General features: G+C 31.8%; 1 protein-coding gene, 1 long non-coding RNA gene and 2 other non-coding genes across 4 annotated transcripts in view; all 4 read right to left on the minus strand.

Moving 5' to 3' along the window:
• Positions 1-26,802, minus strand: part of LOC123657103 — a 44,649-nt gene that overhangs the window by 13,262 nt on the left and 4,585 nt on the right. The window lies entirely within an intron of this gene.
• Positions 1,210-1,281, minus strand: Trnaq-uug. The gene has a single exon. It is a non-coding gene; the product is annotated as a tRNA-Gln (tRNA).
• Positions 3,862-26,229, minus strand: LOC123657115. The gene is made up of 3 exons (XR_006743656.1): positions 26,219-26,229; positions 25,215-25,222; positions 3,862-4,001 (listed from the first exon to the last, which is right to left on the minus strand). It is a non-coding gene; the product is annotated as an uncharacterized LOC123657115 (long non-coding RNA).
• On the minus strand, positions 4,935-5,006 carry Trnaq-cug. Its single transcript has one exon. It is a non-coding gene; the product is annotated as a tRNA-Gln (tRNA).

Consider the following 26,802-nt stretch of genomic DNA (forward strand, 5'->3'; position numbering starts at 1 on the left):
GAAGCGATATTATTATAATAATTGTGTTTGCTCGCAAACGAAAAAAAAACCGACTTCAATTACATCGACAAAGTAATACAACGTAGATCGACGAAAACATAGTCAAGCAACTACGCGTTATCAAAGATTATTCAAAAATTAGTTATCAGATCTCGATAAGATTTATATGTGACCACATGATAAACATCAGCTTTCGATTAAATTAAAAATTATCAAAATCGGTACACCCAGTAAAAAGTTATTGCGAATTTTTGAGAGTTTTCCCTCGATTTCTCTGGGATCCCATCATCAGATCCTGGTTTCCTTATCATGGTACCAAACTAGGGATATCCCCTTTCCAACAAAAAAAGAATTAGCAAAATCGGTACATCCAGTAGAAAGTTATGCGGTATAATACAACGTAGGTCGACGAAAAAAGCGTCAAGTAAAAACGCATTATTAGATATAACTCGAAAAGTAGTTGTTAGATCTCAAATAAATTTAAATGGGACCAATTGGCACACACCACCTTTCGATTGAAACAAAATTTGTCGAAATCGGTCCACCCGGTCAAAAGTTCTGATGTAACATACATAGAAAAAAAAAAAAAAAAAAAAAAATACAGTCGAATTAAGAACCTCCTCCTTTTTTGGAAGTCGGTTAAAAATAAAAGGAAGACAAACATTAAAGTTAAAGTTTAAAAAGCTTGCGTAAGTTTTATCAATTCTAGGATCGTAATAGTCGTAATATATAAGTTTTAGAAATTTATTTATTTTATAGCTCTGCGAACTGAACAATTGCTTCTTTATCGAATTCCGTGCGGACGAAGTCGCGAGCGCAGCTAGTCAAAGTATACAAAGTATATAATATATAATAACACAATCATGTTATATTTCAGCAGAAATTTATGAGATTCGCAGTAAATCTTAAGTCACTTAAATTGAACCTCGTTTTTGAATGCGGACAATGAAAATTGACGGAGTTTAACTCAGACCTCGGTCATTACCGTGCCATGCCGATGGGAACAAGCATAACGTACCTATGTCACCAGCGACTCTGGGAATCGCCGGCGGTGGCCTGTCCATTTCATAATTTACCAAGTCGTTCCTATAACGATTAATCGTCCAATCAGTTTTTCATCTTGTATACATTAGAACAAATTTCAATAAAATAATTATTGAAAATTTAATTCAAAACGGTAAAACAAATCCAAAATATACATGTACTGCAAGGTCCCACCGAGATTTGAACTCGGATCGTTGGATTCAAAGTCCAAAGTGCTAACCATTACACCATGGGACCACGATACCGACATAATGAAAATAACAAGTCTTATTCAGGAACACATTGAGCTGAAAAACTATACACTATCTTCTATACATTAATACGTGAAGAAAAAACTTTGTATCCCTTTTTACGAAAATTGCGTGGACGGAGGCGTATGAAATTTCGCGCACTTATAGTTTAGATAGAGGAGCAGTGCAGAATGCTAATATTTTTTTTAATTATCCATAATAAATACATTAAAACAATAAAATTTAACACAAAATGTAACACAAAATTTAAGTTAAATTCATTTACGGTACGCGCTACCATACTATGGAACAAACTCCCAAGTGACATCAAAACTAGTCCTTCCTTTATTTCCTTTAAATAGAAATTAAACAAACACTTGCTTTCACTAGCTAATGTGTAATCATATGTATAGAATACGTATGTATTTACTTATATATTATAGTGAGTATGTATATGTTTATGTATATGTACTGTTTATTGTTAAAGTCTGTGGTCAAAGTGAGAATAGATTATTCTTAGATTAATATTCTTTGTCTTTACTGAATGTCAAATATAACCATATCTATCATAGATTCATTTATTACAATATTAATATAAATATGGTCGAATTTCGACCACTGGGCGACCAATAGGTAATTCTATGGTTTTTTTTTTAAATTAATAGTCATAAATACATCCGCGACAACAGTTTATATAGGTATCACTCACAGAAACAAATTTATAAAAGACGAGCATCACGCCCTGGTTTCGCACGGGTATTTAACAAAAATTTCAAAATAATACTTTTCCCTATTTTATTTTATTTTTTTTATAATATAATATACCCTATGTCACGCGGAGTAGTGTAGCTTTCCAACAGTGAAAGAATTTTTTAAATCGGTTTAGTAGTTTCGGAACCGATTCAATGCAAACAAACAAATATTCAAATCGTTCCTTTTTTATAATATTAGTATAGATATTGTGTGTGTGTGTGTGTGTCAATTAATTTCATTCTCATATTTTCATGTCCTAAATTAGTTGCAGAATGTATACCATGTTGCTTATTTATGAATTTTACAGTTTAATTTTCATATAGTTCTCTTAATTGAGAACATAAAAGCCAGCCGACTGAAATACTTGCAATACTTGTTCATTCCTACGGTTTTTTGTAGAGCAGCGTAGGTAATATTTGGAGAACAAGGGCCAAAATAAGACGAAGCAAATATTTCGCCTGTTTAGTTTTTAGCTGGAATAATTACACAGTGGAAACGTGAGCTATTATGAAACGTTTAGCGATTTTTATACGGAGAAAAATGCACGGAAGATAAATCCAGGATTTATACCACAGGGTACAAGCAAGACTAATTCTTACCTCTTTGAGGCAGTAAACTTTATTTTATAAGTTACTAGCGGACCCGACTGACTTTGTCCTGTCTTGCGAACGCGTTGAACATGAATAGTTAAATAATTATCTTTGTTTATAAGCGAAAAAAAAACCGACTTCAAATATATCAAAACAACGTAAACGAAAAAACAGCCAAGTAAAACGCGTTATCAAAAATTACATAAAAAGTAGTCGTCGGATCTCGATCAAATTTAAAAGGCACCACAAGACAAGCGCCATTTTCCAATTAAAACAAAATCATCAAAATAAGTAGGTACACCCAGTAAAAAGTAATGAAGTAATAATAGTCGAGTAAATACGCATTATGAGATATGACTCGAAAGGTACTTGTTAAATCTCAATAAAATTTAAATGGGACCAAATGACGAGCACCATTTTTTGATTAATAAAAGAATCATCGAAATCGGTCCACCTAGTAAAAAGTTCTGATGTAACATACTAAAAAAAAAATACAGTGGAATTGAGAACCTCCTCCTTTTTTGAACGTCGATTAAAAAGTCATAAAAGTTGGACGAGCCTTTTAGGCGCCATGTGATTGCAATAACCGAAACTCGAGATATGTATATATCTGACTTGTATATATGATTATGACTATGACTGATCAGGGTCGGCCGAGTTTTTACAATTGAAACAAATTTTAAACAAAAGTTAAAACAAAGGTACGAGTTATACACTGCGTAAATTATTTTTTATTACATATATTATGTTACACAAACTAAGGTTTATAGTTAATTTATATCACCATTAGCTGTGTGGCTACGGCAGTAAAAAATATAGCCACCCCCTCTCTTCCTGTGGGTGTCGTAAGACGTGACTAAGGGATAACACAGATCCACTACCACCTTGAAACTTATAAAACCGATCGATGGCGGGATAACCATCCAACTGCTGGCTGATACTGATTATACACAGGCCGAAAACGGGTAGAGACGTCTTCGGTGCGACAAAGCCAGCCCTGCGGTGACCAACCCGCCTGTCCAGCGTGGTGACTATGGGCAACACACATGAGTTCACGGCATTTTTACTTGTGGAAGCCTATGTCCAGCAGTGGACTGCGATATGCTGAAGTGATATATCACCACCAATATCAAAAATTTTTTAGTAATTAGTTACTTAATTTTATTTTCAGCTTATTTCTATAAAATTGTTAAAATTAGTACATGTACATGTATATATATATATATAAATGAATGTTTGTCTGTATGTCCTTTATAGAATCGTAAGCTATGCATTTGATCATGTCATGATCTTCAGCAAAGTGTTGCGCATGAGCCCATAAAGGTTTCGGAGTTGGTACAACCAAAAAAATATAAATAAAAAAGCGTAGCAAACGCGCGCAGGGCTAGGCGCTAGTTACAGTATAAGAAAAAGAAATACATTATGTATTTATTCCCTAGTATGTTCATAGTAAAAAACAAATGGAAAGTTTTAAAGGAGTGAAATTAACGTATTCCAAAAAGGTACAAACTGTCTACATGTCTGTTCACAGAAATTTAAAGTTTTCAGCATATTTTTTAATATTTAGTAAACAGGATTTTTATTTGGGATTATGTATTTTTTCTAACCAAATAAGTATGTCATACTTTAATACAAATATTACTTTCGTAATTGAAAAACAGGATTAAACTCTTTACCGATATACCTTTGAATATAGTAGCTAGCAGTATTTTTTTTTTGTGATACACGCCCCTAATCATCTGTTCTTAAGAGACTTAATGCTTGTGTTATTAATTGCTTAGGCTTATAGGTTACAACCGATATAGATACATATTTTTAAGACATTATCATCAATCAGCCTGTCGCTGTTTCAAAAATCTAGTCACGTTCATATTGCTGATTACTAAATAAAATTCTATAATAGTCTTCAAAACGACGTATCTTACTGAGAAGCAAGAAATCTCTACCAAATTATCATTAGTTTAAAGATTAAATTTGCTTTTTTGATTTAGTGTGTAATGTGTAAGCATATAAAAAAACTACGAGTACGAGTGTATCCTGTGTATATCGTTTAATGTTTGTATATTGCTACATGCTAGGGCATTGATCCTAGCAAAACATTGTAGCGCTGTTTTTTACTATCAATTAAGAAACTTAACCACTAATTTTCGATGTGTTTTTTTTTTTCTTCCAAATTAAGGACAGAAAAGACGATTGGTAATTAATACTCAGCTATTAATTTAAAAACGATGGAATAATAGGTTGAAGTTTTTTTTCAATGAACAATAAGATTGAAACTAAAAATTAAATCAATTTTATGTATTAGGCAAAAAAATACAGGTCCCACCGAGATTTGAACTCGGATCGCTGGATTCAGAGTCCAGAGTGCTAACCATTACACCATGGAACCGTCTGATAACAGGTATGAAATATAGGTTCTAATATATAAATTTCAAATTATTAAAAAATAAGTTATATCAATTGTATGCAGTAATTTAGTATCATGAAACACTTCTTTTTAAACATAACACAATACTGTATTTATAATATATAATCTTTTGTGAGTTAAACTCTATAAAAGAAACTTTTTAATGAGTGATACTATTAATTATAAAAAAAAAAAAAAAAATTAAACTAGTATATTAACTTATTATACATTCTGTGTAAATAACTTTAAACGAATGGTATATATTTTTTGTAGACATACTCTTACGATTAATCCTGTTTGTATTTATTTTAGTCTATTACTCGGTACGTAGACGTGAGCTAATTTTACACTTACCTACTTACATTTATTTTAAACAGTATATAAATTATGTAAACATATATGAACTATTCTACTACTATAATGATAATATTTTAATATTTTGTCACTAATATTGTGTACCCAATAAAGTGGGACATTAGTCTTTTTGCTATTTTTATAATAATTATATTAATACTTAAAGAAATGTAAAAAGTCTATAATAACGAATCTAAATTGTTTAAAGTAATTTTACAATAGGTCTCATATTATTTTTATAATTTAACACAATAAATTCGTGACTGTTTCATTTGTCAAACAAATCAGTAATCCGGGCAACTTGCCAAGATAAGAACACTCTGCCTGAAGACTTGTAGGGCAACGGATAAGATTATAAATATGTATTAAGACTGAAACATAAAATAGCTTATACCCGTTTAAGCACGTTAAGCATGTAAATAACCCTTTTTTATCTGATGTACCATGCATTGTTATCTTACATTACCTGTTTTATGTATTAACAGATAAATAATAATTATTTGGCGCATCGGCATCTTATTCAGTGATTTCTTGATGTTAGAGACTATAGCTGTCTTAAACTTCCCCATCCCCTTTCTTCCTTACCAAATTCATGTCCTATTAATATTAATTGTTTAATAATTTTTATGGTTAATCCATTTCCATTTTTCTAGAAATTTATTAAACCTAAATATTATAAAATTCAATACATCTATTGGTTATCATGTTTTAATATTTTGGATATATCTAGGTATAATGATATCACTATACTTTTGCGTTTGAGTTGTTGTAAATTAATGATTAATAATGAAATTCACACCATTTAAAAAGTTGACAAAATTTGATTAAGGTTGAATTCTCAACCGCACCAAAATATCTCCACTGTTTTTTCTCCATTCCGCATCGTATTGGTGAAATAATTTGTGTCAAATTGAAACTAAAAATCATATATCTATGAATTGGATTGAGTTGATATTAGCCAAGACGTGGAGACAAAAAGTACAGATTAAATAAAATATTTGACATTTGCAAGCACAGATGAAAATGCCTAAATATTTTAGCTGACTTCAAAATAAGGAAGAAGTTCTCGATTCGACTGTATTTTAATGTGTTTTAACTTATAGCTTTTGAATATTGTTATTTTAACCAAAAGCTAGTTCTTGGTCCTATTTAATTTGATTAAGATTTGACGAGTATTTTTTGGGTTACTCCTGATAATGTGTATTTAATGGACTATTTTTTCGACTAATGCCTACGTTGTATTACTTGTTAATTTGTAAAGTCATTTTTTTTATTAATATAAAGGAGCTTAAAAGTATGTTCGACTAGTTGAACACATTTGTATTGTGATCTAAGAGCCCGATTTGGAATATTATTTTTGTTCCAGTTCTTGTTAACTGAATATGGACATTAAGATTCTGTGTGAATAAAACCGCAATACTTATGGCAAAATTCTAGGACACTTTAACTGAAATTAGTTAAAACTACATATATTCAGTTTAAATTATAAAATAACTTATGAATTCACTTTACTACCATCATAACACTATTATTTGTCTGAAATAAACAACAACGACAATGAGGACGTATTTTAATTGCCCCGAGTCTAGGTAACAACTAATCGACGAACATAACGTTATATAGTTGTTATTTCAAGATGCACATAATATTTGCCCTTGCAAGTATCTTACAGGTGAGACCGGGCGACCTTGCGGTGTATGACCTCACAGGATCTAGTTGCAGGATGCTTCTTGTCTAATGACCGAAACAACTCTGTAAGTATATAATCTATCCATACTAATAAATGGAGAGCCGGTTGTTTTTGTTCGGTTATACTGCGAATACTAAGCCGATCTGAATAATACTATACCATAAGATGCAGCCTGTTTCGAAGAAGGTTTCAGTATACGATATGTTGGTGATTACTTACCGTGTCAAAAAATATGGACGGATAGATGATGCTAGTCTTAAATAAAATACTATCTTAATTTATTTTAAAAAGGAACTTATATGGATGGAAAAACGTTTGACATTCAGTGTTATGTTCAAAGGTTTTCTTGTAAATACGTTTTAAATTGTTATATTGAGTATTATTTGAGTCTGTTAATAATTAATGAGTTATAACATCAATTAAAATAAGTGTTTACATCGCTTCAGGTCATGGGTGTGCATGTAACAATTTTGACTCGGCAACTAACACATTAGTCATGGTAGCATTGAAGATTATTTCATCGATGTGAGATATCATACAACCTCATCAAGGTATCTTAGTTAGTTTTAATTTATTACATACCAGCTTCCAAATACAATGCCCTCTAATTATAAATCAAATTCTGTATAGAGATTTAATTATGATTTTAATAGCTGTCGTGACATCCGAAATATTTAAGGCTGATACTTTTTAGGTTTCTTGTATTGTGATCCCTTTTATTTGTTGCATGCGAGCCCGCTGAGTAATTTATTGTCGACTTAAAGTCTGACGCATTTAGAGTAGCCTCTGTTCGCGTACCTTCATGATTACACGTAATCAATCTTATTATCTGTAACTTTAATACGCCAGGAAGTCTTTTTGTTGAGAAACCTTCGTCTTTGTCTTTAAGTATAATACGTAACAAGTTTACGTACAGCTAAATATTACTACCTTATTTAAAATTACTAATTAAATTATAAAGCATATTTTTTTAAGATTCTAAATATATTTTGTAATTAGTGGATACAAAAAATACAATGATTTTGTAATTGTATTTGTGTATTTTTTTAGCTCTACTTGTTATCTTATCTTCAAAGAACAATATAAATATTTTCGGTACGTCTGTTTTTTATTAAACAGAAACAATCGCCGATCGCCAGCAGCTATGGGAAAATATGAATCAGCTTGCGAATACCCGCAGGTTATGTTCAATAAGTGTTATCTATTGTTTTAATATTCCATAAGTTATTTTACATATAAAATTCCTTAACAAATAACCTTGACTTATTTCTTTAAGCATCACAATATACCTAATTCTCTTATAAAATAAATAAGAATTAACAGTTTAGTTGGAAAATGGAAGTTTTTCTTAAGAGGAAAGGGTACCGGGTCTTTCTCCATACAAACGTAGTCGACTGTTTTCTCCCTGGATAATGACACTAGATCAAATATTTTTGTGACATAGAACTCTTTGCTGCCATGACCATGCCCCTATGTTTTGATTTTTTTCATATTCTTATTATCATAGGAATTAGGAGACTTCAAAAACTCGAAATATTGCATAATTTTTTGTACATTTTCAGACACTCATTAAAAAAAATATATGCATATTTTCAAAAAAATGAAAACATAGGGGCATAGCCGAAGTCGTCTTTTATTTTCTAAAAAAAAATTTTTTAAAAAATTGCCATGTTTTGAGGAGAAAACAGTCGACTACGAAACACTGTTTTGGTCAAAAATTATATACCTAAAACGGTCTGAGCTGCAGTTGTCCCTTTCTTGCTTTTTGGGGGATAGGTCTGGGGGAGGGAAGGGTCAAAGTAATACGTATATACGCCAGCGAAGTGATGCCTCATAGTCGACAATTATATCGATACACTAGTGATGTAATTTTTAGTCGATATTTTCTAAAATTCGTATTAACAAAATTAAATAATTTCTCTTTTCATAACTACAATAAAACCGTATTTGTATATGCGGTTTTTATTGTAACACTGTGCAAACCTGGGCTAACGAAGGGTTTCGCTAAACAAATAACAAATGATGATAATTATGGTAAATAACTGTGTTGTTTGTTTTTGGTATCAAATTAAAGGGCTCAATACAAGGATTTCAAAAAAGTATATTATGATTATTATTACCGTAATACTAATAAAAAATACAATATCGAAAGTTTAAAAAATTAGGACTCTGCTCTTTCCCATGCCTATGCCAAGCAAGCTGCGAGCCGCGCTTCTTCCTCGCCTCCTAGGCGAAAAACAACTTCGGGGTTTACTCTTTCCAATATATTTTTTTTATCAATTTCGGAATACTTTGTAAAAAGCTATGCATGGTCAAACATAAATAAATATAGGTACGTGGCGACTTTAGAACCTCCTCTGTTTTTTTTCATCGGTAAAAAATTGCTTAGTTTTATTTTCTTGACATTACTGAGGAGCAGATTATTAAATTTGGTCGAATCTATGTACCTATGCGATTCGTATTTGGACTTCGCAAATAGAATCATATTTCTGAATTGCGTAAAAAACTCAAGTAGCACCACTGGCGTAGCATTCCTTGGAACCCCGGGAACCTTGGGGCCCTGTATCAAAATTAGTGGGGGGACAGGCAAATGATGGGTAAAGATTTCTCACAAAAAAATGCTTGCATTGAATTAAAATAAATATTTATTGATTATAAGTTATTACTTCCTCCTAGAATAGACAATAGTGAGCGTAGTCTGCTGTAGCTGTTCCTGTTCCATCGAAATCCTTAGGTAATTTTTTACCAGTTTTAGTTTTGAAAAACATCAAGTTAATACCTCCGGAAAACTGGATGCAAGGCTATTGAATTTTATCAGTAATAATTCCATGAGTTCTTTAATGGAATGAATGTTTTGAATTTCGGATTTTAAGCTAATTTAAAGAGCTTGTAGTTTCAAGCTGGAGAGTTATTAGCCTTGACCTGGAGCAATAGATGCGGGGGATCGTTCGCTTCAGCCTGTGAGGCCAATACTATTAGTGAATTCCTATGAATCTTCCGCATCTATATGGGGGATTCACAGGCGCATAACCTGAAGAAGAGATTCAACGCTGCCTCCAGGTCTTACAGCTAGTAAATCGCTAGGGCAAAGTTCAAACACAGCAGAATTGGCGAGAGACTATTGGGCTTTCCAAATGGAACCCGTGCCTTTTGTTTCTTACAAAAACTGTCGAAGGTAACTTTTTTTAGTCTACACTTCCATCATTGTGCGAACCTGAAGGCTCTCTGGCATATTATGCGAAAAAGTAAGCGAAATTCTTTGCACTCTTTTTGCGTAAAATTCAACTCTTGACGATGAGGGAAAAGCACCACCGAGCATTCCACGGTGCGAGCACGCGATGCGTAATGTGCACTATGAGCAGTGTCGTTTGTCGTGTTCTGCATTCTTTCGATGTCAAGAAGTCTAGTGGTGCTAATTGTATCCACCAGTGGTTTGCAACCAATGTGCGAGCTTCGTGCGCAATGTTTCCGCGTACATTCAAAGTGTGGAATGACCTTGCTAAAATTTGGGGGTTTTAAAGCGTCTAGTGTCTACATTTTTTCTCTAAAGGCCATGGGCGACGGTAGCCGTTATAAATCAGATGGCTTCGTCTGCTTGTGTGCCCCATTCTTATATAAAAAAGATTAATTCATTGTTCATAATGATTAACTGAATCCCGAAATAAACGATACAGAATGTTATCAACAATTGGGCGCACGCTTGACTCGGATAAAAGGGGATTGCTTTTCAGACTTCAGTCATTTCTGAAGTGAAAACTCTATAGGTATGTATGACAGTTTTTTTATTCTTTTTTCCAGGAAGCACAAGATTAAGTGACATTGTGGATAACATTTTACTAATTTTTGCTTACACATCTTAGGGGCCCTGTAAATAGGGGGCCCCGTATCATTGATATGGCTGATACGGCAGTAGTTACGCCCTGAGTGGCACCCAATTCCCTACTGCGGGAATACGTATATTCTCAACTTACTTTACTCTATTCTTTTTAACCCTGTTGTACCTGCTTATCTAAAACGACGATTTAAATTTCTTAGTGATGCCAATGAACGCAGTCTTCGTTCTGAGGAAAGCTTACTTCTTGAATTTCCCTCTCACTCCTCTTTCTTTTATACTAAATCTTTCACTGTTCAAGCTTGTCGACTTAGAAATTCTATAGACGTGTAAAATCGGTTTCTATTTTTAACCGACTTCCAAAAAAGGAGGAAGCTCTCAATTTAGCTGTATTTTTTATGTATGTTACTTCAGAACTTTTGACTGAGTGGACCGATTTCAACAATTTTTTTTTAATCGAAAGGTGGTGTGTGTCATTTGGTCTCAGTTAAGTTTATTTGAGATCTAACAACAACTTTTCGATTTATATAAATAATACGTTTTTACTTGACTATTTTCGTCGACCTACGTTGTATTATACCGCATAACTTTTTACTGGGTGTACCGATTTTGATGATTTTTAATTTAATCGAAAGCTGATGTTTATCGTGTAGTCATATTTAAATTTCATCGAGATCTGATAAAAATTTTTGAGTAATCTTTAATAACGCGTATTTACTTGACTATATTTTCGTCTACCTTTGTTGTATTACATGTCGATGTAATTGAAGTCGGCTTTTTTTTCCTTTGCGTACAAGTCGAACTCGGTCCACCCAGTCAAAAGTTCTGAAGTAACATATATACAAAAAAAAAAAAGAAAAATACAGTCGAATTAAGAACCTCCTCCTTTTTTGGAAGTCGGTTAAAAATCAATCTGATACGTATTATTATTTTCTGTTGGTGTACAATAAAATGTATTGTTATGTTATGTCATGTTAATCAACCACTCTTTAAAAAAATTCAATCGATTACGTAATTTGCCTAACTAAAAAAATAAAATAAAATAATAATCGAAAAAGTCGCCTTCATGATTTGTAAGTGTACAGTATACATAATGTTTGAAATTGGTGTGATTTATTTAGCTATCTTTTTGTAATTATTGAATTTTTATCTTGTTCCAGCCTTTTCAATTGACTTTCTAATAGTTGTTCTTCACGCAGGCGGCTTTTCTTGTTTTTTTTTTAAATTATAATATTATTTTTAACCATTGTTATATCGCCGCAATTATATGTTAATTAATATATATAACCTATACCTATGTATTAATAACTGCGACAAACATGAGACATTACAAATTATATAGGTACTAAGGCAAACATTTTATACTGTGTATGTACTACATTACATATATATATATATATACTATACTTACACTTATACTATGTACTACATGTATACACTATAATTATGTATGTATTTCATTACCCATTCTTACACACACCTCAACCATGTAATTACATACCTAATTCATAAATAAAGTACCTAATTATTTCGATAATTACCCACATAAATATAGACATGTATCAAGTCACAAAGAGTATCCAAGTCAAAATAATAAAACATAATAATAAGTAGTTTACGAAATTCAATAATAGTAAGCCGAGTCACAGCAATACGATGCAGAACAAATTCAATAAAACAAGCCAAATTCAGAAAAATAGCACTATGCGCTATATGTACTCGTAGTCAATCACAAACGAAAGATGCGAATACTAAAATATCCGCTATCACATTTTTAACTCGCTCAAGTTTAGGTATTTAAATCGCAACACAATAACATTTACGCGTACGCACACATTGATACCGCTATCTGCTCGATTTTGTACCGACGTAACTAATCTTGGTACTTGAAAGTATTAATTTTTAATTTTACTGATATTGATTAGTAAATTTAGTTGTAAGTTTAAAGTCGAACTTGGTAACTGTTACTAAGTACCTACTATTCACGGAACCTCTTCCCTACTCTGTTTATGACGATGTCTTAAGGCGTCAGGGTATCTACTACTCGTTCATTGTACTATACAATAAAATATAATAGATAATAATACGCTTATTTTTATAATTCAAAATCACATACAATTTTAAGTTATATAATTATAGTTTTAACATTATAATAATATAAACATAACATATTTTACGTAAACAATCTATACAAATAAATAAAATTGGAGTGTCCTTTTGTTATATTAAAATACTGCTTTTTACTAAATGCATACGGATGTATACACGGTCCATATACCAAAATAACATTTTTCCAATTTTTGTCTGTCTGTCTGTATGTTGTTCCAGCTAATCTCTGAAACGGGTGGACCGATTTTGACGGTACTTTCACTGGGATATATCTTATGCAATAAAGAGTAACTTAGGCTACTTTTATTTTAGAAATTTATTTATTTTATAACTCTGCAAACGGAACAGTGATGATGATGATGAATGTAAATTTAAAATAAAATAATTTTTAACAAAAAAAAACGACTTCAAACAGGAAACTAAAAAGTGAAAAATAAATTTACTTAGTACAAAGTAATTCGTATTTTGATTTAGTTAATCAGCAATGATTTAATAAATATTTTATAATTTTGAAGTTGGTGCCAAGTAAAAAAATAACTACTCTAGTATCTACTCGTAAGTTGTATTCAGTTTTCTTTCATAATTTGTTTCATTGACTATTAGCTTGAATACTGTTATTATTCTGTTATTGTTTTGATATATTTAATAATATTTTTTGTACTTGTTTGTTGTGTGTGTTGTTTGTATTTGTTATTGTAGTCAAGTTGTTGTAGTATTTACTTGGCACCGACTTCAATATTATAAAATATTTATTTAATCATTTCTGATTAACTAAATCAAAATACGAATTACTTTGTACTAAGTAAATTTATTTTTCACTTTTTAGTTTCCTTTTTGAAGTCGGTTTTTTTTTGTTAAAAATTATTTTATTTTACAATTTTTAGTGATGGGTAGACCTAACAAGGATGCTTTTTCTCTTGTGTCGGGGGTCCGGAAACATACACAATACACAAGCACAAACATCCAGATCATGACAAACATCTTATATGGCCAATACAAATGTCTGTCCTGCGCGGAGATTGAACCCACTAACGCCAGCGCAACAGCCAGTGCTGTGACCGCTGCGCTAACGCGTCGACATACTATGAGTAAAGTTCGCTATCAGGTGTACGTAATAACAACCGGGACTGACAGCCTAGCGTGTTCCCTGAGGCTAGGTTGGAAGAACCACAAGGATTAACAACTAGACCGAAAATAAATATTTGTATAAACATAAATATCCACTCCGAGCTGGAATAGAACCCGCGACCGTCGGTGTTTAGGCGCCACCGACACGGCACATGCACCATTATATCAAAGCGGTCGTCAAACAGCAAAAGGTAACTGCTGGAAATTGTTGAGAAATTCCCTCGAGTGTTTATGGGCTCCATCATCAAACGTGGTCCTGCGACACAGATGACCACACAGCAGGTAATTGCTATAAATCGTTGAAAAGTTCCCTTGATTATCTTTCGTCTCCATCATCAGACTGTAATGGCACTTGTAACTCATATAGGTGCAAAGTTCTCATCGATAGAAACGAATTAAGTTCAAACAGCAGGTAATTGCTATAAATCGTTAAAGAGTTCCCTCGACTATCTTTTGTCTCCATCGTCAGACTGTAATGTCACTTATAACTAGGTGCAAAGCTCTCATCAATAGAAACGAATTAAGTTCAAAAAGCAGGTAATTGCTATAAATTGTTGAAGAGTTCCCTCGACTATCTTTCTTCTCCATCATCAGATCGACTCCAGACATTTATTAAATAGTAGTGCTTTATAGTACTTAATGAAAACATGATTAAATTTACTAGTCACCCGTACGATTTTTGAAAGTTTCCCTCGATTTCTCTGGGATCACATCATCAGATCCTAGTTTCCTTATCATAGTACCAAACTAGGGATATCTCCTTTCCAACAAAAAAAGAATTATCAAAATCGGTTCATAAACGAAAAAGTTATCTCCGAACATACATTAAAATATATATATATATATATATATATATATATATATATATATATATATATATATATATATATATATTTATTTATATATACGGTCGAATTGAGTAACCTCCTCCTTTTTTTGAAGTCGGTTGAAAAGAAGATAAATTGCCAAGATTACTTATTATTATTGATTATTATATATAAACCAGATGCATAGCAAAGACAATCGATTGTGAAGTATCAATTTCGTCCAAGCACAGTGCACACAAGGAACTCATTTTTTACGTAATTATTACTTGCGCTGAAGCGATACAGGCGTGCTTCCATGAGCGCGTTTCGGCGCGGAATGACGAACGACGATGGTTCACTTGTAAAAAATGTATGAAGAAATTTGAGAGCGTTTCTTATTTTTCTCATAAATGGAAATATTATTTATTTTTATGTAAAATATCTAGCGCTACGCATAGAGGACTAAATAAGCAACAATTTCTTAGTGTAGTTATTTTTCTTAGTGCAGTGTATTTAGCTATAATGGTTCCTTTTCAGACCCGTCTTTTTTAAATTTTTTGCGATTTCTGCGATGGTTAAACTGTATTTGTGTGAAAAGTTTGTATGAGGCTATAGAATTTTTATGGTCTCACTTGGAGATGAATATATTATCTTTCATTTGAAACCAAGATATCCTCTCAGGGTGACTCTTAATTAATTAAAATGGTACGTGAAAAACACTGATATTTGTGGAAAAATGTGATAGCGTCCTTAATAGCTGAATAGCCGGCGCACGCACACTAACAACACGACAGTCACACATATAAAAAACGGAGCGGAGATGGCGCGGGGCGCGGTAGCGGCATGCAGCGCGACAGAAACATTTTATTCAAATACCTATTTTTGAAAAGTCTCTTCGGTACCCTTTCCTCTTAATCAAACGTAATTAGAGGATTTATGCTTGGAAGTGTATGTATGGCAAATATATTTGTTCCAAAGGAAGTATAAGTTTCAGCAATACTAAAGAACCAAAAGACGACTCAAATTTATTACAAAGGTATTTAATGTAAATTTATTTAATTGTATATACTGTGGGTATGTTGCAATAAAAAAAAAACTTAACTGGTAAATGTTGTAACTTAAATTTATTTTTAATGAATGTTAAAACTGTATTTTTTCCTAAAAACATTGATTAATAAATAAATAAATATCGTTCTAAAATGTATCTTCTTTTTTGAGTGTACAATAAAGTTTTATAAATAAATAAATTTAAATATTTATCAAAGCATAGATTGCTTTTTTTCGCTACTGCTATGTTTAAATAATACAGAATTTTTTACTGGGTCAATTATGTATGTGTCACTGCCTTTAGGTACATATGTAAATAAATATAAAATAAACCATTAACAAAAAATATAATGGTTGTAACTACTTAAAGCATTGAACTATATCAAGGTTAATGTTAAATTTTAAGATATGAACATTCTTAAACTGGAAGATAGTTTTAAGGCAGGTAGGTTTGATCCTTGTACTATTTCATGACGCCACATTGGCGCAACGGATTGTGCCTATTGCGCTGGCGGTTGCGGGTTCGATCTCCGCACATGACAAACATTTGTATTGGCCATACAGATGTTTGCCGTCGTCTGGGTGTTTGTGCAGTCCTAGTGGGTCTCCCAACCGTGCCTCGGAGAGCACGTTAAGCCGTCGGTCCCAGTTGTTATCATGTACACCTGATAGCGATCGTTACTCATAGTAGGGATATATCCGCCAACCCGCATTGGACCGGCGTGGTGGATTAAGCTCTGATTCTTCTCCTACATGGGGAAAGAGGCCTATGGCCAGTAGTGGGATATTGCAGGCTGAAGCGAGTGAGACTAGGTACTTCGTCACTAAAGTTTGTCTATAATAACGTCATAATTACATGTTTAAAGGAAAACATTTTTTAATATTTTATTACAATTTTCAAGAATTGCTTATGAGCATGTAAGACTATTTCTTCAAAATAATTATATTCTAACACGAGTAACTACTACTTAAAAAATATTTAGGGCCGAGATATCACTAGACTTTTCCCAATGTATTCTTTAAGCTTTGCGTTTTCCGAGGATCGATCTTTAGACAAAAGTCACGCTTAGTCGGCAATAAAGACAAAAGATGACTAGACGTTTCAAGAATGAAGACTCAATGACAAGACTGTCATGTTGACTTCATTACAAGATAAGAGTTCTTTTAGTCACGCTGGTCAAGTATTTTAACGTTTTTTTACTGAAAATAAAGCTATTTCAAACATCTTCGGTTCTGTATAAGTATATTAGTAGAATAAATTAATATGAGTTAAGTAAATTGTATTTAATACGTGCTTGTGACAAATGTTATTTTTAAGTACATTTAATATTTTTTTATGAGTTTATCGCTACACATTATAAAACAAAGTCGCTTCCCACTGTCTTGTATGCTTAGATCTTTAAAACTACACAACGGATTTGGATGCGATTTTCTTTAGTAAATAGAGTGATTATAGAGGAAGGTCTATCTTCTATCTATAAAAACATTTTTGCGCATATATTGTATTTATTTTATTTTATATTTTATATTTAGTATCAGCAGTGCACCCGTTCGAAGTTGGGGCGGGTCGCTAGTAATATACAAAAGTATATAATGGTCTCTTTTATTAGTGATTCTTGTTAATTCTTAGACATTTTAGTAAAATACATAAAAATCAATAAAAATTATATTATCTAATTGTATCCGTCAACTCGCAATTGAGCAGCGTGGCGGATTAAGCTCGACCCTTCTGCACAGAGAAAGAAGTCTATGCCTAGCAAAGGGATATTACAGGCTGAATCGTATCTATGTGTTGTAACACACGTAAAGTATGTCTTTAAATGGTCAGTAACATTACTTACACACTTGCATAATTGTATCATATGGAAAATGTTTACACCATGTAAATATAAAGTATGGCAGTCAACACCATTAAATCCACCTGTATACGACGGTTGTCACTCGTAAAGAATGTAGGTGCATAAAAATGAGGAATGCAGCGCGAATAACAGCTCCATCAAGCTCAATAGAAGATAACATTGATTGCTATAATGACACGTCATTTCTTCGCATTCCTGCAGAACTGACCGTGTGCTTTATATTCATTGACGTTGCTGTAACTGTAACAGCAATTCTGGTAGATGAAGTACACGTATGATCGTATTTACGCTCTATTACGTATCATCATTACTATCCATTATTTGCTGTTGAAGTAAACTACTGATAAAATATTTAGAAGATTATACTTAAAATATGATATAAGTTTGACCGTCACTATTAACGTTTTTACTTTTACACGTTTACGTTTTTGTCATTTTGCAGACGTCTGCAGTTTTGCCAAAATGTTGTTAGTTTAAAATTGTTAATCGTGGTTATTTCAGTAAAAGTAAAAATGTAAATTAGTATCTTTTATGAAATATAATTTTACCAAATTTGTCTTTTGTTGTCTTTACATTTTATGTTAAAATTAATACTATAACATAAGAAAATAGGGCTGTTTTACAACGATACTTGGTTAGCACTGATTCTATATATTACAGGTAAGAAGACTAACTTAGTTCGTTGCTGAAATGATTACAAAAAGAGTGTTTTAAGCGATTTTAGCTGTATCAAAAGTGCCACGCGTCGGTGGCTCCGAGCCAGTGTGTCGAGTAACGGGACCCACGTCACGGCACAGGCTGCCGCGTGCGTTACGCTCTAGCGCTGTTACCGGCACGCCACTGCTTGGATTTGTTGTAACAGATATAACGTATGATTTAACGAGTTGACTTTGGCATTTAATATTAGACAATTATCTTGATTATAATTTTTTATATTTAGTAAGTAGCTGACTCGACTCGACTGACTTTTTTTTAACTCTATACTACTATATTTTTCTTTCTGAATACGACGCTACATTGTAATTTTCTTTCATAAACCTTATCCTGACAATAATAAACACGAAAAATGATTAACCGGATTAAGTATTTGATTTGTTAGGGTCGTTCGTAAGTTCTGCGCCAATATATTTCAGAGATTCATTTATATTTACTTAGATATTCTGTTTCTATATATTACTTCATTATTGTCATGTCAATGAGTATATATATAATAATTCATATATATATAAATTATAATATATTAATAATATTATATCAATCACATTCTATACCTCAAAATAGTGTCAGTTACTTATTCAAGAAAATTCAAGTAAGAAACATTTTAGCGTAATATACCTAGGTAGTAGTAGAGTATTACAAGTAACGTAATTTACTAATATTAATATTCATAGTAAATTGGTAGAATACACAGAACTCACAGAAGATTATTAAAAAACGTGACTACTTTTTACCATAAATAATATTTGATACACGGATTCATTTTTTTTTCAATAAAAATATTTCTTGAATACCGTTTCATTTTTTTAATAGTAAAAATATAATGAATGACGTTTCTACTGAGCAACTATTATTTATATTTTTTTATCAATTTAAAATTGGTGCCTAGATTGAAAGACGATTAGATTTTTTTAAATCGTAATCGTTACTCGTGAGCAATACAAATGGTTGTGTTAATATAGGAACTAGGTTTTACTCGTTCGTAATAATTTAATCAATTAAGTAGCTTTAGCAAATATTAATAAAATTTATCATGCTATACTTAATAATCTTACATACCGTTAGTATCAATTAGAATCATCATCATCACTTCAGCCTATCGCGCCAAAAATGGCGTGAACTCATGTGTGTTGCCCATAGTCACCACGCTGGGCAGGCGGATTGGTGACCGTAGGGCTGTCTTTGTCGCACCGAAGACGCTGCTGCCCGTCTTCGGCCTGTGTATTTCAAAGCCAGCAGTTGGATGGCTACCCCGCCATCGGCCGGCTTTTTGACTGCCAAGGTGGTAGTGGAAATGTGATATCCCTTAGTCGCCTCTTACGAAACCCACGGGAAGATAGGGGGTTGCTATATTCTTCATTGCCGTAACCACACACCAAATAGAATACAACTTAATATTATTACTGTAGTATATTTATATTTATATATAAAATAACAAACAAACCATGACTAAGTGAATGATTAAGTAATTCATCATTGATTGCCAAGTAAACTAATTAGTTTTAGTTGCTTTATGACTGAAGTCAGTAGGAGATATTATCGGTAGTAAGTGTTTGTATAAAACTGCGTTTTTTTAGTCGTAGAGTTTAGAGAGCTTACTGTTAAGAATTTGATTAGAAAAATAAATAGGTGTAAAAAGTTTTTATATTGTATTGGAGTCGTTTTGAAACTTTTTACGTAAAAAAACGACTGAGCTTTAGACGACATGAGGGAAGTAAAACTTCTTTAGCTCCATTAGACCTGCATTGTGTCTTAGATATACGAAACGTAACTAGCTTTGAGAGAAAGAGAGAAAGAAATGTGTGCTCACATCTCTCGTTTGTCCCGTTCTCCTCGCCCGATCACTCTTTTCGTAACGCTCTCGTCACGAATTCACCAGCTTACTCCCCAGGTCAAACGTGCGTAAAGAAGTTTTGCTTCAAAATAAATATATGATACTCTGTTAAAATCAATCTGATATGTATTATTTCTGTATTGGTGTACAATAAAGTGTATTGTTTGTTATGTTATGTTATATACTACCACCTATTCCTTAGTATGTGGTATTTTCTGTAACACAAGTTATTTAAATAACTATATGTAGGTATATATCGTGAACTGTAACTGTAACGCCGATAAACTGTCATGCAGTTTAGCGGGTAAAAAAATTGTAAAGTAGTTATATCTAGTCTAAAACATCACTAATATGTCATATAATTAAGTTATGGCGTACAGGTATGCAAAAATTCTAACATATATTAAGGCATTTATACAAATATAGTATACACTTCGATCAGATTTTAGACTTTCATTCATTTGACCACTTTCTCTCACAGACGCCTAGTCACCCATAAACAATTTATAAAATGTGGGTCACCTTCATACACACAAGGTAACGTGAACAATGACGGATGATGCTTCTAAATTTCGAGTTTCGACCGCAAGTGTGGCTATAAGCCATATTTTCATAAGCTTTTAGTTATCAATATTACAAATGGGTATTTTCAACGTAAAATCGAATTAATTATAAATTAATGCAATCTCAAAAAGACTTTTATAATAGTATGAAAATATCTTGACTTCATTTTCTTTTACTTATAACCGTTATTATTTAATACCTATTTTAAATATATCAACTAAATTTTTTATACAATTCGATATATCATTTTTAAGACAATTGGCCACTCATTTTATTTTTCGGATGTTCAAAAAAGAGAGGCATAAATAATAAGGACCCTATGGTTGTGTGTAGGTCAAGGACTCAGTCACTTACCCCGCGTCCGCCCACGGAGAATGTTTCTTATTTGAACTTTTTTGAGAGCATTGTTAGTACCAATAATGCAGGACGCTGTAAAAAACTAATTTGAGTCGGCAGGACATTTAAAATGGATATTTAGAAATTTTTTAGTAGAAAATCATGTTAAAACGGCAGATACTTTATAAAAAAAAGTAAATATATCGTTTTTAAAAGGATATTATTACTAATTAAAAATTGTATATAAGAGACGACATAACAACAAAGCCGATTTTTGTAACATCAAAGCAGTAAGAGTTACTATATTTGTTTCGTTTTAAAAGTAATAATAAGTACTTATTAAATAGCAATACCTAAATAATCAAAGTTTAGAAAATATTCCAAAAAATACTGATGATTAAAATAATTTCACTTCACACTGTCAAAAAGTGAAAAAAACTACACACGTTCAATATAATGAAAACTTACGAGCCATTGTGTGCAGCATCATTTCATATGGCCGACAAGGCAAAGCGGAGAGAGCCAGGAGGAATTAAAAAGAAAAAAAATATCTCTTAATGATCGGTAATTTTAGTTATTTATTACTTGTATGATAAATTACTTAAAGGATAAATTCGAATATTTGAGAGATGCTTCAGGATCAAAGACGTTGCGAAGTCATGTGCTGAAATTACTGATATACATAAAATATCATATAAGCTATAAGGTTGCGGAATAGTCTGCCATTACAAATATTATATATATATATATATATATATATATATTAGTTCGTCATTTTGTTTGACAGTCTTTTACTATCTTGAAGTATGTCTAATGTGTAACATGTTGTGGTGTACAATAAAGTATAAATAAATAAAAATAAATTATGTTATTAAGAACTTATATCATTAAGAAATATACTGACGGCGTGATTAAAGTAAAATCAGTTTTGTTAATAATTATTGTATACCTGCAATAGAAATATGATGGCATAAGTATTGATTTCTTTTTTGAAAAAGTACATATATAAGCTTAAGAGCTTCTGATTATGGGCTATTTATATATTATTAAGAAATAAATAGATACTACTGTATACTAAAGTAATTTCATTTTTAATATTTAAGATAAATTAAAAAAAGATGAAATGAATTTTTTAATTCAAACGTAACATGTTAGCCTCAATTAACAAAGACCATGAATACAATCGCGTAAAGTTAGAGTTTTGAATACACCTGCAGGTGCTTATTCAAAGGATAAGAACTTTATGGAACGTATAATTTGATTTTATTATGTAATCTAATCTGTATTCGCATTGTTTATAAAACAGTTATAGTCATGATAATTCCCTTAAGTGTTTTTGTTAATGCGCTATTGAAATAAGTAGTAGATGGATATTTATTTAAGATATGAAAAATTAGATATTAAAGAGATCTTAAAAATCGCTAACAATTTAAGAAAATAGGCAATAAAAATGCTATTTATACAATTCTTAAGATATATTGAATGATATTGATAAAGATCTGATGTTGACGTTCGTGCATATTATTGAATGAGTGAATTTAATGATACACAACGACGACTAAGGAAGTATTTATTGAACATTTTATATAATACTACTAATGCCGTAAAAATCTGGCCTCACTTATTACTTGTCGATCTATCCTTAGATTGTTTATCAACACAAAGGCATAGCGTAGGAGTATCCACTACCTCTTGTAACATCGCGCGGGCATTTAGTGCCATATCGGCTACTTTTACGCCAAAGTGAACGAGGCTGCTTAAAGTGCGTGAGTAACGCACTCACGCAGAACCGAAGATGATAAAAATGTTCTTGATTCTTGATTGTGCTATTGAACATACATAATATTAATACATTAATATAATTATTTTAGAAATTAATCAAATTAATTTCATAATCATTTCATAATACAAAAACATTTTTAACATTTTTGTTCGATTCAACTCAAGTGGTCGTTAAAAATTTAAATCCAGTTTTCAACAAACGAAACAACTTTAAATTCGCTTCGAAACTGTTAAGCTCTGTAATTAGGTGTGCCATTTGCAAACAACCACGTGTACTTATATAACAGAGACCACTCGGAATGTAACAATATGGGAATGTTACAAACTACAATTAGTACACATAATAAATTTTTATTTTAACTATCACGTAATACCACACTTTGAGAAACATGTTTATAAAAACCTGGATTTTATAACAACTGGCCTATATGCAACACTGGTTATAAGAAAAAACGGGTATTTGTTAAAATGTAAGAAAAAATATAATTACATTTATAATCAATATATTAATTTACAACTAACAGTCTTTAAGGTTTTACATTACTAATTAAATTAACAAAGAATAAACATTTATAGGAAACGTAACAGTTTATCTCATTTGATAGTTTTTATTTATAAGTTAATTCGCTTGTTATGTTTATCCCGCGATACTTTTAGACCTGAGCTCCCTATACCTACGTCTTCGAAAAAAAAATACAGATCATGTAACAAGTCTTGTTTACTATTTTGTGCTTAAAGGTTCATAACCCTCGTTAATAGTAAATCAACGTCTAAGATTTTAATTTAATAATATTGTATTGTTTGTAAATTTTACAAATAATACTTTGATTATAATATATAATCTCATTAAAACCAATAAAATCAAGTTATATTATATAAATAAACATTTTCCTTTAAGATAAGGAAGGCTATAAACGCGAGGTAAAACTTATTAAGTGCAGTTAAGTTTCTTAAATGAAGAAAGTTTCTAGGAGTTTATTTGCCTTTTATCGAAGAAAATTAAGCATAATAAAAATTGATGGATCATATTAGTAAGTTATAATTTTTTTTAATAAATTGAATAAAGTTTAAATTAGCTTAAGCTTACGTATTCTGCCTTCTAGATTTTTCGCCATTTTTCTAACTTTTTATGAAAATGGGACCGAATCCATAGTAATGAGAAAAGGTTGTTTTTGCTAGAAGGAAGCTTAAACCAATATTTTTAAAAACAAAAATAGGATAATCACACATCAGCGAAACCATCATCTCATAATTATATTTTTTGTGTTATTAAATCAACTATTTCAAATCGTATTGGTTTCATTTCACCATTCATTCTTATTGTATCTTCTACATAAATAAAAATAAGTCGCCGATATTTATGAACGCGCATAATTTTCAAACGACTGCACCAAATTAACTAATTATTTTTTATTGTGCGTTCGTAATTGTCAGGACAAAGTTTGTACACAGAAAAAAAATATATTAACAAAAAAAAAACATGGCAACAGATAGTTTTATAAAAAAAAAACGAATCGAGAACCTCTTCCTTTTTGGAAGTTGGTTAAAAATAATTTGGGTAATTTTGTTTTCGTCTACATGGTCCCAAAGAGATGTCTAGAAGAACAGTTCGTTCTATCGCAGCTGGACCAATGAACTCGGATCGGTCAAAAGCCTCACATTGCGGCCAGTACGCTCATTATTATTTGCTTCTTATTCATTTTATTATTGAAGTTTATGACTGTCTCGAGTCCTAACTCGCTTTCTTTTCGTAGTTTTCTTTTATTCTTGTCTCACACATCATTCTTTTGCATATCACGACTTTTAATTAGTTTTATTTTGTTTGAATCTTTTATACTTATTGCAACGGGATGATACTATACAAATAAGTTATTAAAGAAATTTAAGCTATGTTAAAGATTTTAATTACCTACTATATTAATAATGGTTCTATGATAACATGCAAATTATTATCTACTTAAATTATTTGACCATATGGGAGTTTTTTCTCGAGTTTTCTCTTATATTTAATTTTCTAAATATATTTATAAAGATAAAAAAGTATCGAATGAAGGACACTTGATTTTATCTCTGTAGATCTTAGAAATCTCTTTTGTCACATCTAAAATAATTTTAGTGAACTATTGCTACACTACAACTACTACACCCCATATTTCATCTCTTATTCAGTGTGGGGTTCTATTTACATTTAGATTGGTTCAATAGAACCAACCTCCAATTTTCTGTAGGTAAATAATACAGAATAAATTATTCGATAATTTTACCAGTTTGTTGACTAGTCATGCCCAAATGTTCTAATATAAAGTCTCTAGAACGAGTGTTTATTTGACTTTAGTACATATAATATATAATAAAATATAAAAAAACAACAAACCTTGAAAAGACAAAACACTTTATTTTTTATTGTATATTTTCATCACCAATCTTAAACCAACCACATACAAACAATAAACCTCGTCTACTACCTTCTTAATTAAAATACTGTGATTTTATTTAAAAAAATAGAATTATCGCTTTCTATTGCTATTCATAAACAAAATTGTATCACGAATTCATGTGGAAAGATTTTTTTTTATTAATCCAAACCAGCAAAAAGAGAAAGGTAGAACCCACTGACATAGTTTAAGATCACTTTCCTTGTGACAATTGTTGTTAGCAAATACCTCCTAATAAAGAGCATTGTTTCGCCAATAATCAAATTTCATTATCAGATAAGTAATAAATAGGTATATCTGATACCGGTAAATTATTAAATATACACTAAATAGAGAATGCAATCTCAATTTCGCTTTAACCTGTTATATCCCACTACTAGGCATAGGCCTCTTTCCCCATGTAGGAGAAGGATCAGAGCTAATCCACCACGCTGCTCCAATGCGGTTTGACGGATATATTCCCTACTATGAGTAACGATCGCTATCAGATGTACATGATAACAACCGAGATCGAAAGCTTAACGTGCTCTCCGAGGCACGGTGATCCTCAAAGACTGCACAAACACCCAGATCACGAAAACACCTGTATAGCCAATACAAATGTTTGTCATGTGGCGGGGATCGAACCCGCAACTGCCAGCGCAACAGGCACAATCCATGGCTGTGACCGTTGCGCCAACGCGGCGTCAATCTCAACTTACGAGATATATATTTTGCAAGTTTGAATAATATTCGTACATGTTTCACGTGATCTTGGGATATTGTGAATTATAGGTGCCTAATTATTGTTTATTTTATCAATTGATTGTCGAATGGACTAATTTCAGAACAAATTCATGTCATGTATTTTTTGTCAACCAAATAAGGTATCGTTATTTTTATACGACTAGGGTAGCAAACAAACCCACCTAGTGGTAAGCAATTATTTTCGCCTACATATGCCGTCTGCCTGGAATACTAAAAGCATCGCAAGCGCATTGGCGATACTTCCCTCGACTCTCCCCAGGAGCTCTGGTTACCTTACTCAATAAAAGGCATACAAAACCACCTGAAAGCATTAAAGTTATCTATTGGTGCTACGTCTAGACAGCTTTGGTTGACCCGTTTTGATACAAAACCCGCTCTGCCATGGCCCGCTATTACTCTATAAAAAGGTGAAGCGCGAAATAAACTTTAGAACACGTAATACTGCAATATGATTACAAATAAAAAGATAGAATCGCCTTTACTGGCATTCTTTATTATAAGATATACCCCATAAGCTATAGACCTGGTTCGGTTTTAA

This window comes from Melitaea cinxia, chromosome 1 (genome assembly GCF_905220565.1).
Source record: "Melitaea cinxia chromosome 1, ilMelCinx1.1, whole genome shotgun sequence".
Classification (NCBI taxonomy): Eukaryota; Metazoa; Arthropoda; class Insecta; order Lepidoptera; family Nymphalidae; genus Melitaea; species Melitaea cinxia.